At 46.8% G+C, this 12,562-nt stretch overlaps 1 protein-coding gene across 4 annotated transcripts in view; it reads right to left on the bottom strand.

Annotated features, from left to right (window-relative positions):
• Positions 1–10,068, bottom strand: part of tafa3a (TAFA chemokine like family member 3a) — a 75,840-nt gene extending 65,772 nt beyond the window's left edge. For 3 of the 4 annotated variants that reach the window (XM_068007874.1, XM_068007870.1, XM_068007872.1), the window contains exon 1: positions 9,560–10,068. The gene's annotated coding sequence lies outside the window, so the exon portion shown is untranslated. The remainder of the gene's footprint in view (positions 1–9,559) is intronic. The other variant, XM_068007871.1, reaches the window with a different exon arrangement.
• Between the last annotated feature and the right edge of the window lie 2,494 nt (positions 10,069–12,562).

Below are 12,562 nucleotides of genomic sequence, written 5' to 3'. Positions count from 1 at the left end.
CATTGTTAGAACTTGTGAACCATGAAGGAAAACCATTTGGAGGCAAAGAGATGAAACAATTTCTCGCCCTAAAATGACACTGGGCCGCAGTCCACAAATCTTTTGGAACAGACGCTGGGAATTAAAATGAACGAGTAAAGTATTAAAGTTTTCAATCAATTTATTATTTCTGCACGTTTGTTGTGGCTTCGGCAGTGGTGTGTGAGGTGATGGAATTAGGACATTTTTGGAGCGATAAATTCCTGAGAGAACTAGATTGAAGAGCTGGCACTAGACGCGATGGACCAAATGGCCTCCTTCTACGAACATACGAATTAAGAGCAGGAGTAGGCCATTCGGGCCCTCGAGCCTGCTCTGCCATTCGATAAGATCATGGCTGATTTGATTGCGACCTCAGCCCTACTTTCCCGTCTACCTAATACGAACATCTGTACTGTAAGATTCTATGATCTGTTAAAAAAAATTACAAATCCATGGACTTTAGTCTTGGGAAAAAATTTAAACTAAAATATGACTGAAATTTGGGAACAAAAGACTCGACTAAAACTGAGACCAAATAAAACAAAACCATAATGCAAGGCCTGGAGCCCAGAGTAGAATAAAAATTAAAGATATTTCTAACACTATTTTAATCTCGCTCTCAATCATCTACCAGCAGATATTTGTTAAGAGGCAGACAGTGGGAATCACCAGCCTGAAGTACAACAGCCGGAGGAGTATTAAGTGTGCTGCAGTATCATTGCGGGGGTTATTATCACTGCAATGGGAGTGTTACTCATTTTCCAGGTTCACACATCAATAATGGTGCAGGAGGCCCACAGCCACCACCTCCCCTCACCGTGGCCTGTGCCCCAGCGAGAAGTCAGTGCCTGCGGGTGAGACACTGGAGGAATTTGTTTTTTGAAAGCAAGACAACAGAAAATCTATTCTCAACTAAATATGTAGAATTACCGAGACGGTCAGCCTTACGATGTGATTGTTTCACTTTCTTTTCAAAACATAAATCACTGACAAATTCTATTTTTATGTTATTGCCACAAGTTGACTGGCTGAGCATTAATCCCTGATGGAGGGCTGAGTGGATTTTGATGGAATACCAGCACATTTTAGGGTCCCGATCCAAACTCCTTTTCACACATCATCTACCGCGTCCAGCATGGATTCAGACCTTTAACGTCAAGCTCATGAAATATCTGACTTCTTGGCCACTATTTTGATCTATAACTTTTGTTTCTGCACTTATCAAGGTCAGGCATGACAGCACGCTGCATCTGACCTGGGAGTACTTGACGAAATGAGTAACAATATTTAGCAGTCCCAGTTAGATACAGAGTAAAGCTCCCTCTACACTGTCCCATCAAACACTTCCAGGGCAGGTAAAGCGCAGGTTAGATACAGAGTAAAGCTCCCTCTACACTGTCCCATCAAACACTCCCAGGGCAGGTACAGCATGGGTTAGATACAGAGTAAAGCTCCCTCTACACTGTCCCATCAAACACTCCCAGGGCAGGTACAGCACGGGTTAGATACAGAGTAAAGCTCTCTCTACACTGTCCCATCAAACACTCCCAGGGCAGGTACAGCACAGGTTAGATATAGAGTAAAGCTCCCTCTACACTGTCCCATCAATCACTCCCAGAGCAGGTATAGCACGGGTTAGATACAGAGTAAAGCTCCCTCTACACTGTCCCATCAATCACTCCCAGAGCAGGTATAGCACGGGTTAGATACAGAGTAAAGCTCCCTCTACACTCTCCCATCAAACACTCCCAGGGCAGGTACAGCACGGGTTAGATACAGAGTAAAGCTCACCAGTTTGTGCTGACATATGAGCAGGTGTGTACTTTAGACTTGCACCCTCTGGGAATGGGGTTAACACTGACCCAACTGATTTCACACACAACCCCTTCCATCTGAGTCCTGTTCAAAGTAGTGATTCTTCCCTTTCTTTATTCCTTCCATCCCCCAAAGTCTCCTATCCTCTCCTGAAGGCTCTGACTCTTTCTGGGGCATTGGTTCCATGGGCACCGGCACTTCTTAAATGGCACTTTTCACATCCCAGCCTGGACGATGAGTGTTGGGAGGCTATTTAACTATGAGAAGCATCCCAGCCAAGCCTGATCCTGTCCTCACCAGACACCCACCTGCACACGCTTTCCAATGGGGGAAGGGAGGTCACTGGGATGTGATCAGGGGCAGTAACCCTGCCTGATTATTTCCTCATGAGTCAGAAGGTCGTAGGTTCAGGTCCCTCTCCGGAGACTGAAGCCCATAATCCAGGCCGACACTCCCAGTGCCAGTACTGAGGAAGTCATCCTTCGGATGAGACATTAAACCAAGGCCCCGTCTGCCCTCTCATGTGAACATAAACGATCCCTTCGAAGAAGAGCAGGGAAGTTCTCCCCGGTGTCCTGGCCAATATTTATCCTTCAACCAACATCACTAAAACAAATTATCTGATCATTATCTCATTGCTGTTTGTGGGATCTTGCTGTGCGCAAATTGTCTGCCGTGTTTCCCTACATTACAGCAGTGACTACACTTCCAAAGCACTTAATTGGCTGTAAAGCGCTTTGGGACGTCCTGTGATTGTGAAAGGTGCAAAATAAATGCAAGAACTTTCTTTTTCCTTTTCCCCCAGGCCAGGAGCACTGTGGCCAACTCTGACCCCAACTGACCCCAGCTGGGACCAGCGAACTCAGCACAGACCAGGGAAGGAAGGTGGGACCTTTCCAGCATATAAAGTTCAGTCCCGCATCAGGGAGTGCAGTTAGCAGCTCAACCACCAGGAAGCAATTTGTTCTTTTTCCAACATCGGGTATGGTAGCATAGTGGTTATGTTACTGGGCTAGTAATCCAGAGGCCTGGACTAAAATCTAGAGTTGTGAGTTCAAATCCCGCCACGGCAGCTGGTGAATTTAAATTCAATTAATTAATTAAATTCAATTGATTAAATAAAAATCTGGAATTAAAATATTAGTATCAGTAATGATGGTCATGAAACTACCAGATTGTTGTAAAAACCCATCTGGTTCACTAATGTCCTTTAGGGAAGGAAGCCTGCTGTCCTTACCTGGTCTGGCCTATATGTGACTCCAGACCCACAGCAATGTGCTTGATTCTTAATTGCCCTCTGAAATGGCCTAGCAAGCCACTCAGTTGTAAAATCTCGCTACGAAAAGTCATAATAAGAATAAAACCGGACGGACACGACAACGGCAAAACACCAAGCCCAGTCGACCCTGCAAGGTCCTCCTCACTAACATCTGGGGACTTGTGCCAAAATTGGGAGAGCTGTCAAGCAACAGCCTGACATAGCCATACTCACAGAATCATATCTTTCAGCCAACGTCCAAGACTCTTCCATCGCCATCCCTGGGTATGTCCTGTCCCACCGGCAGGACAGACCCACCAGAGGTGGTGGTACAGTGATATACAGTCAGGAGGGAGTGGCCCTGGGAGTCCTCAACATTGACTCTGGATCTCATGGCATCAAGTCAAACATGGGCAAGGAAACCTCCTGCTGATTACCACCTACCGTCCTCCCTCAGCTGATGAATCAGTCCTCCTCCATGTTGAACACCACTTGGAGGAAGCACTGAGGGTAGCAAGGGCACAAAATGTACTCTGGGTGGGGGACTTCAATGTCCATCACCAAGAGTGGCTCGGTAGCACCACTACTGACCGAGCTGGCCGAGTCCTGATAGGACATAGCTGCCAGACTGGGCCTGCGGCAGGTGGTGAGCGAACCAACACGAGGGAAAAACTTACTTGACCTCGTCCTCACCAATCTACCTGTCGCAAATGCATCTGTCCATGACAGTATTGGTAGGAGTGACCACCGCACAGTCCTCGTGGAGATGAAATCCCGTCTTCGCACTGAGGACACCATCCAACCAGAACAGATCTAGCAGCTCAAAACTGGGCATCCATGAGGCGCTGTGGGCCATCAGCAACAGCAGAATTGTATTCCAGCACAATCTGTAACCTCATGGCCCGGCATATTCCTCACTCTACCATTACCAACAAGCCAGGGGATCAACTCCTGGTTCAATGAGGAGTGTAGAAGAGCATGCCAGGAGCAGCACCAGGCATACCTAAAAATGAGGTGCCAACCTGGTGAAGCTACAACTCAGGACTACATGCATGCTAAACAGCAGAAGCAACATGCTATAGACAGAGCTAAGCGATTCCACAACCAACGGATCAGATCAAAGCTCTGCAGTCCTGCCACATCCAGTCGTGAATGGTGGTGGACAATTAAACAACTAACGGGAGGAGGAGGCTCTGCAAACATCCCCATTCTCAATGATGGCGGAGTCCAGCACGTGAGTGCAAAAGACAAGGCTGAAGCGTTTGCAACCAGAAATGCCGAGTGGATGATCCATCTCAGCCTCCTCCCGATATCCCCACCATCACGGAAGCCAGTCTTCGGCCAATTCGATTCACTCCACGTGATATCAAGAAACGGCTGAGTGCACTGGATACAGCAAAGGCTATGGGCCCTGACAACATCCCAGCTGTAGTGCTGAAGACTTGTGCTCCAGAACTAGCTGCGCCTCTAGCCAAGCTATTCCAGTACAGCTACAACACTGGCATCCACCCGACAATGTGGAAAATTGCCCAGGTATGTCCTGTCCACAAAAAGCAGGACAAATCCAATCCGGCCAATTACCGCCCCATCAGTCTACTCTCAATCATCAGCAAAGTGATGGAAGGTGTCGTTGACAGTGCTATCAAGTGGCACTTACTCACCAATAACCTGCTCACCGATGCTCAGTTTGGGTTCCGCCAGGACCACTCGGCTCCAGACCTCATTACAGCCTTGGTCCAAACATGGACAAAAGAGCTGAATTCCAGAGGTGAGGTGAGAGTGACTGCCCTTGACATCAAGGCAGCATTTGACCAAGTGTGGCACCAAGGAGCCCTAGTAAAATTGAAGTCAATGGGAATCAGGGGGAAAACTCTCCAGTGGCTGGAGTCATACCTAGCACAAAGGAAGATGGTAGTGGTTGTTGGAGGCCAAGCATCTCAGCCCCAGGGCATTGCTGCAGGAGTTTCTCAGGGCAGTGTCCTAGGCCCAACCATCTTCAGCTGCTTCATCAATGACCTTCCCTCCAGCATAAGGTCAGAAATGGGGATGTTCGCTGATGACTGCACAGTGTTCAGTTCCATTCGCAACCCCTCAGATAATGAAGCAGTCCGAGCCCGCATGCAGCAAGACCTGGACAACATCCAGGCTTGGGCTGATAAGTGGCAAGTAACATTCGCGCCAGATAAGTGCCAGGCAATGACCATCTCCAACAAGAGAGAGTCTAACCACCTCCCCTTGACATTCAACGGCATTACCATCGCCGAATCCCCCACCATCAACATCCTGGGGGTCACCATTGACCAGAAACTTAACTGGACCAGCCATATAAATACTGTGGCTACGAGAGCAGGTCAGAGGCTGGGTATTCTGCGGCGAGTGACTCACCTCCTGACTCCCCAAAGCCTTTCCACCATCTACAAGGCACAAGTCAGGAGTGTGATGGAATACTCTCCACTTGCCTGGATGAGTGCAGCTCCAACAACACTCAAGAAGCTCGACACCATCCAAGATAAAGCAGCCCGCTTGATTGGCACCCCATCCACCACCCTAAACATTCACTCCCTTCACCACCGGCGCACTGTGGCTGCAGTGTGTACCATCCACAGGATGCACTGCAGCAACTCGCCAAGGCTTCTTCGACAGCACCTCCCAAACCCGTGACCTCTACCGCCTAGAAGGACAAGGGCAGCAGGCGCATGGGAACAACACCACCTGCACGTTCCCCTCCAAGTCACACACCATCCCGACTTGGAAATATATCGCCGTTCCTTCATCGTCGCTGGGTCAAAATCCTGGAACTCCCTTCCTAACAGCACTGTGGGAGAACCTTCACCACACGGACTGCAGCGGTTCAAGAAGGCGGCTCACCACCACCTTCTCAAGGGCAATTAGGGATGGGCAATAAATGCCGGCCTCGCCAGCGACGCCCACATCCCGTGAACGAATAAAAAAAAAAGTGGGGAAACCATAAGCGGGAGAACATGTGTTAATTTGTACATTAAAATGCATTCTCCAGCTTGTTACTGCCCCTGACATTAAAAAGCAGAATCGCAGCCAGAGAGAGCAGGGGAGGGAGGGGGTTGGGGAGAGGGGGGTACCCAGCAGCTGAATTTAGTGCCAGTAAAATCAGTGAAGCAAGTGGTCATTAAACAAGTGCTGTGGAACAACATTAAACAGGGGCTTTCACAAACAGTGACTAACGAGCGTTCGAAACTCTGATCTAGGGACACGTCAGTCATTGCCTGTCACCGTGTCACATGATGTGTGTCTAATGTCACAGCTCAGGAAGTGTATTCATGGGATCTTGAGCAGTGTGGGTACGTGGCGGAGGCAGTCTTTATTCTCTGCGATGGTACACCTGCTTTGAAAGTCCATGTTGAGACTTGTAAGGGCTGTCACTGGTACAGGGCTGGCAATGATCTGACAGATTTATTACAAAACCCCTGATGCCTTTTCTTTTTAAATTCCTAAAATCTTGATCCTTCCTTTTTGCAGAGAAACACTGGGCTTCTCAACCTGAAAGGAGGCATCTGTGAGGTGAAATTACTTTCACTTAAATTGTGAGAGCAGGACAAAGGGACACAGGTAGAAAACAGCACAAGGTCATTTTAGGACTGATCCGTGGCTTCTTCGGCAGCACCTCCCAAACCCGCGACCTTCACCACCTAGAAGGACAAGGGCAGCAGGCGCATGGGAACAACACCACCTGCACGTTCCCCTCCGAGTCACACACCATCCCGACTGGGAAATATATCGCCGTTCCTTCATCGTCGCCGGGAGAACCTTCACCACACGGACTGCAGCTGTTCAAGAAGAAGGCTCACCACCACCTTCTCAAGGGGCGACTAGGGATGGGCAATAAATGCCGGCCTTGCCAGCGACGCCCACATCCCGAGAATAAATTTTTGAAAATCTTTTTGTAATTATTCCTCACATTAACAGTGATCAATGTGTGGAATAAATTTCTGGATAGAGTGGTGGAATCCAACATCATTTAAGAAACAATTGGATGCTTTGTTGGGAATGTTAGGATCACCCTGGATGGATGAATCAAGGTGGCCCTCAACCATAATTATCTTGTGATCTTGTAAATGCTGTGTCCTCTGTCTTCATTATAAATCTCCTTTACTCTCGTGAAAATATATGGCAGCGAAGTCCTCGGAGCTGCTCCCACTCTGCCGGCTTCAATTTGCTGGAGGTGTGGTGGGAAGGGCAGCTACGAGGAATTTCTCGGCTTATTCCTCTCCCAAGTTTCTTACTGACTTTTTACATAGAAACTGGAGCAGGCCATTCATCCCCTCGAGCCTGTTTACATATTATATCACACTCTCACACTCACACATATGAATTCACACTCTCACACATGTATATACAGACACGTATACACACACACCCACAATTACGTATACACACACATGTATACACACTCGCACACACTTACACACTCTCACACGTGTATATACAATTACATACATATACACACACACGTATACACACTCGCACATGTATACACACTTGCACACATACAAACACACTTTGTGAATGCTTATTTTACCTCCCCTTTCATATGAACATATGATAATGATGGACTGGAAAAGACTCACTGGTCCACCTAGCCTGTCCCATATAGTTGTGATGCCCTGCATCACGATACAGACACTCCCCACCCACCCGGAGCCGTGTGATCTCCTGGGAGGGGCAAAAATCAGATTAAAACCCAGGACAATTAGGGGGAAAAACTAGAAAATTCCTCTCTGCCCCCCTTAAGCAATCAAAACTAGTCCAGGAGATCACAGTGGCCCCAATTTACGTTACAGGATACCTATCTCGTGTATAAGGTATTTGAAAATTTAATCATTCATTACAGTAAATATAAGTCTGCACACTTTCAAAATTGCAAAACTAAAAATAAAGTGTAAAAAGGATTTTAAACATTTTAAGTTGCACTTTGACATTATCCCAGACCTGTCAGACAACCAAAAACACAGGGTATGTTTTTAAGTAACTCTAGGAGCATAAGCACAGCCTCTTACACAGACCATGAGTGGGCAGCGAGAATGAACCTGCTGGGGTTTCGGACAGTCGAGGATAGGCAAAGGAATGTGCCAGATATTTAAAGTTTCCACAACACTTTCTCTAACTTTATCCTTATTCAAAAGTCCCAGAAACATTGTACCAATTCTACCAGAGAAAGAAGAGGGAGGGGCAGAGAGAGAGAGGGAGGGAGAGAGAGAGGGAGGGAGAGAGAGAGGGAGAAAAAATAATCTACCCACCAATTTGTCCAACACAGTCACAGGATTGTAAAACAAAAGGACTGGAAGCAGGAGTGGGGCTAATTCAGCCCTCGGTGCCAATACAGGCATTAAAGAATCCTTGGGTTTATTTAAAAGAACAATCACAGATATTATGTGGAGAGACTGGAGAAGCTGGGGTTGTTCTCCTTAGAGCAGAGAAAGTTAAGGGGAGATTTAATAGAGGTGTTCAAAATTATGAAGGGGTTTTGATAGAGTAAATAAGGAGAGGCTGTTTCCACTGGCAGGAGGGTCGGTAACCAGAGGACACAGATTTAAGACAATTGGCAAAAGAACCAGAGGGGAGATGAGGAGAAAACATTTTTACGCGGGGAGTTGTTATGATCTGGAATGCGCTGCCTGAAAGGGCGGTGGAAGCAGATTCAATAATAACTTTCAAAAGGGAATTGGATAAATATTTGAAGAGGAAAATTTAGCGGGGCCATGGGGAAAGAGTAGGGAGGGTGGGACTAATTGGATCGCTCTTTCAAAGAGCTGGTACAGGCACGATGGCTGAATGGCCTCGTCCTGTGCTGTATGATTCTATAATTATACACCATTTCAAGTGAAACTTTTGAAAACACATCCAACTTTGCCACTGATTAACATCTTCCCAATAAACTTAAAAGAAACCTCTTATTCACCCCCGCCCCCCCACAGATGAGGACTAAACTGTGGGACTGGTTGCTCCCCAGGCCCATTTCTCACACAACCAAATACATTGCAATCTCTCTCTTGCAGTCAACACTCAAATAACCTTGGAAGTTTCAGGCAGCAATAGGAGACGGTTTTATAACCTTTCACTTAGCATCAAACTTGCCATTTAACGGTTGTCTCATTTAGCCGGTCACAAGGTAGGAATATGCAGCTTGGACCATCCCGCAAACAAGATTTTATCCATTTTTTTTGCATAACATGAAATGGGAGCAGCGAATAATTTATGGGCTTGGATTTTCGATGCACTGATTCCCCCGTTACGGCTCTTCAATCAATAGATTCGCATTTAAATCGGATCCAACCGAGCAATTTGGCAGCAAATTACAATCGGAGCTGGAAATCACCAAGCCCCGTGTTTGAAGTTGCCCCTATTGGTGAAATCTGTCCCCCAGGAGTCAGTAATTGCCCCTCTCTCTCTCTCTCTCTCCCCTGTTCCAGTTTCATTCTCCCCTCTTACCTGTTGTCTTGACCTCAACGCGAGGGTATCAGAGACACTTCGCCCCTTTAAATCCTCCCAACAGCATCATCCTGGCCTGAAGATTAGCAGCAATGTCGAGCTCTCCACTTCCTCAGACTCCCCTTGTGTGAGTAACTTGGGGATATTTGCCCCCCTTACCCCACCACGGTTGGATTTTGGGGGGTTGGTTTCTGCTTGTACCTGGAATGACTGGAGAGACCTCTTCAAACTTTCAATATTCCACAGCGGCGGCGCCTCCCCCAAAGTCTTCACTTTATCTCCAGCAGAAGATCGACATGATCGAAAACAAGAAAAGGACGAGGAAGTCCGGCAGCAACTTCTTGTTTAGATGTGGTTGGTATTTGTAGTTTGTATCTGTATTTCCTTGTGTTGCTGGATGTTACCGCTGTGGACTGCGATTGCTGGCACTGTATGTGTCTGTGTGCTGTTTGAGATGCTGATCTTGGAGATATTGTGTGATCTGTGGTTAGAGGGAGAGTGAGAGAGAGCTGGGCTTGGCTAGGCTACTCTGCTGATGCTGCCTTTCGTTCTACAGGGACCCCATACTCCAAATGCTTAGGCTACAGTGCCACCCAGAGCTCGTCTTGGCAAAGCGTAGACAGCGACAGGAATCCTACCTGGTGACAGGGGCAAAGATTTATTGACTCGGGTGGTAAGGCGTCACCCCTGAACTGAAGGGTGGAGGGAGCCAGAGTACCCGGGCGGCAGGTCACTAACGTGTGCAATAAAACCCGCAGTTTTAAAAAAGGGGGAAAGAAAATTGACCCATGAGTTTGTGGAGATCCGAAAACAAAATAAGAAAGAGAGGAACTCCCATTCTGTGTCTCAGAGTCAGAAGGTTGTGGGTTCAAGTCCCCGCTCCAGAGACTTGAGCACATAATCTAGGCTGACACAGTACTGAGGGGGTGCTGCACTGTCAGACGTGCCGTCTTTCGGGTGAGATGTTAAACCGAGGCCCCGTCTGCCCTCTCGGGTGGATGTAAAAGGTCCCACGGCCACTATTTCGAAGAAGAGCAGGAGAGAGCCCCCCTGGTCTCCTGGCCAATATTGATCCCTCAGCCAACATCATGAAAGCAAATGATCTGGTCATTATCACATTGCTGTTTGTGGGATCTTGCTGTGCGCAAATTGGCTGCTGCGTTTCCTACATTACAACAACGACTACACTTCAAATGTACTTCATTGGCTGTAAAGCACTCTGGGACATCCTGAGGTCATGAAAGGCGCTATATAAATGCAAGTCTTTCTTTCGATTTTTGACTAACACTGTTCCAGCAGCTGTCATTTTAAAACTCAGTCTTTGTGCAGATGGAGTTTAGCGGCCAATTAAAGTCCTATACTGATCCAAGATTGTGGTCTCCCTGGTAACAGGCTTGGGTTGTGGTTGTGTTGCTAGATTGGTAATCCAGAGGCCCGGACTAATAATCTAACAGAACGTGAGTTCAAATCGCACTGTCGGAGTTTGAGAATTTGAATTCAGTTTAAAAATCTGGAAATAAAATTTACTGGTATCAGTAAAAGTGACCATGAAGCTGTCAGATTGTCCTAAAAACCCAACTGGTTCACTAATGCCCTTTAGGGAAGGAAAATCTGCCATCCTTACCCAGTCTGGGCCTATAAGTGACACCAGCCCCACACCAACCTGGTAGACTCTCCCTGTCCCTCTGTAGTGGTCTAGCAAGTCCTTCAGTTGTATCGAAACTGCGACAAAGAATAACATGATTAAATCTGAGATCGATGGATTTTTGCTAGCCAAGGGTATTAAGAGATATGGAGCCAAGGTGGGTAAATGGAGTTAGGATACAGATCAGCCATAGAATCATAGAATCACAGAAAGGTTACAGCATGGAAGGAGGCCATTCGTCCCATCGAGTCCACGCCGGCTCCATGCAAGAACAATCCAGCTAGTCCCATTCCCCCCCACACCCCCTCCATCCCTGTAGCCCTGCAAATTATTTCCTTTCGATCTCATTGAATGGCAGAACAGGCTCGAGGGGCTGAATGGCCTCCTCCAGTTCCTATGTTCAAGGAGAAGGCCCACCGCCATCTTCTCAGGGTAGGGTTGCCAACCCTCCAGGATTGTCCTGGAGTTTCCAGGAATTAAAGATTAATTTCCAGGACACTGCTGCGAGCAAAAACCCAGGGAGAAAAATCCTAGAGGCTTTATAAAAAATTGTGTGGATTTATTTCATTTTCTTTGAACACTTTTGTCTATTAGTTATAAATATATTGGAGTTGGGAAATATGGCTGTTTGACAGTCAAGAACCATCCAATTGAGTAATGAGGATCCATTCACTTTCCAAATTGGTGGTGTGCAGTGATGATGGACATGTTGGGCGACCAATGGCGGGAATGTGGGGGTGGGTCGCCATGTGACGAAACCTCCAGGAATGCATCCAACCAGAGTTGGCAACCCTATCTCAGGGCAACTAGAGATGGGCGATAAATGCCGGCCTTGCCAGCGATGCCCACATCCCACGAAATAACATACAAAAAAAAGAATATAACCAAACTCTATGATTGGTTCAAGTTTTGTTTCACTGACAGCTCCCTTTATGAATTTGAGAGGTCGGGCAATAAAAATGCAGGATTTTCCCAGTGATGTTTTCCCGGGATATAAAACAGACAGTTTTGCTTGATTCTGGGCAGTTAAAGAATCTCGTAAGAACAGGTAGCTTAAAAATCTCAGAGAAGGAATCAAGAGACCGGTCGAAAAGGATCAGCCAGGTTGATGCAACCGAAAGATAACAAAATACTCAGTGTGTTTAGAAGTCAGTTGATTCAATCAGTTCTTAGCACTTCAATCTCTTATTATTTTATGTACTTGTGGATATTTCCTTAATAAGTTCATTTCACATTTTAAACTTTTGAATTGAGGTCTCATGTGATATTCTACCACCTTTTGAAAGACTAGAAGTGGAAATGTAATACAGTCCAGCGTCTAAAAAAAGCAATTACCAAACCTGGCTTGCTGTTAGTGT

The sequence above is a fragment of the Heptranchias perlo genome, chromosome 27, assembly GCF_035084215.1.
Source record: "Heptranchias perlo isolate sHepPer1 chromosome 27, sHepPer1.hap1, whole genome shotgun sequence".
In the NCBI taxonomy this organism is placed as follows: domain Eukaryota; kingdom Metazoa; phylum Chordata; class Chondrichthyes; order Hexanchiformes; family Hexanchidae; genus Heptranchias; species Heptranchias perlo.
The sequence above is the reverse complement of the archived record's forward strand: the minus strand, read 5'-3'. Positions and strand labels throughout refer to the sequence as shown.